Source organism: Mandrillus leucophaeus, unplaced genomic scaffold (genome assembly GCF_000951045.1).
Source record: "Mandrillus leucophaeus isolate KB7577 unplaced genomic scaffold, Mleu.le_1.0 Scaffold24, whole genome shotgun sequence".
NCBI lineage: Eukaryota > Metazoa > Chordata > Mammalia > Primates > Cercopithecidae > Mandrillus > Mandrillus leucophaeus.
In genome coordinates, this window is record NW_012102476.1 from 2364382 (window position 1) to 2365012 (window position 631).

The window sequence follows — 631 nt, forward strand, 5'->3', positions numbered from 1 at the left end:
CCTCCGCACCGCACAGGGGTCTCCTGGGAAAGGCCAAGACGAGCCCGCGGATCAGAGTGTCCGTGCCGGGCGCGGGGCGGACAACTCGATTCTAGAGCCGGCCCGGCTCCCCCACCCCCGCCTCCCCTCACATCGGCCTCAGGACCCCCCAGCGTCCCACGGCCCGGCCGCAACCCCGCTAACTCCCGTCGAACCCCGCGGTCCCGCGCTAAGGACGGTGACTTAGAGGAGTCTGGCAATATTACCGCCGCTGCGACTCCGGTTCCGGCTCTCCGGCTCCCTGCCTCCCTCCTTCACTCCGCTTTGGGCCGCAGCCACCGCCGCCGCCGCTTCTACTTCCGGCCCCGCCGCGGAAGCAAAGGGAGGCCAGTTCCGCCGCGCGCCGGATGTGGCGTCATACACGCCCTTCTCCCTCCTTCGCAGCGACCCCTGCACCACTTCCCCAACCGCAGATAGGGAAGAAGCTGGAGGATCCCGGTGGCGGCCAGGGGCAGTTTTGTGGGCTCTGTTGCTGGGCGATGTGGAGGCTGTTAGAAACCCTAGAACAGTCACCTCCCCTTTCATTTTATAAAAATGTTTTAACAACTTTCTTTCTTTTTGAGGCGGAGTTTTGCTCTTGCCCAGGCGGGAG

At 64.8% G+C, this 631-nt stretch overlaps 1 protein-coding gene across 4 annotated transcripts in view; it reads right to left on the reverse strand.

Annotated features, from left to right (window-relative positions):
- PPP4C (protein phosphatase 4, catalytic subunit) overlaps positions 1-361 on the reverse strand; it is a 16320-nt gene extending 15959 nt beyond the window's left edge. For all 4 annotated transcript variants that reach the window (XM_011982400.1, XM_011982399.1, XM_011982398.1 and 1 more), the window contains exon 1: positions 246-361. The gene's annotated coding sequence lies outside the window, so the exon portion shown is untranslated. The remainder of the gene's footprint in view (positions 1-245) is intronic.
- Positions 362-631: the final 270 nt, after the last annotated feature.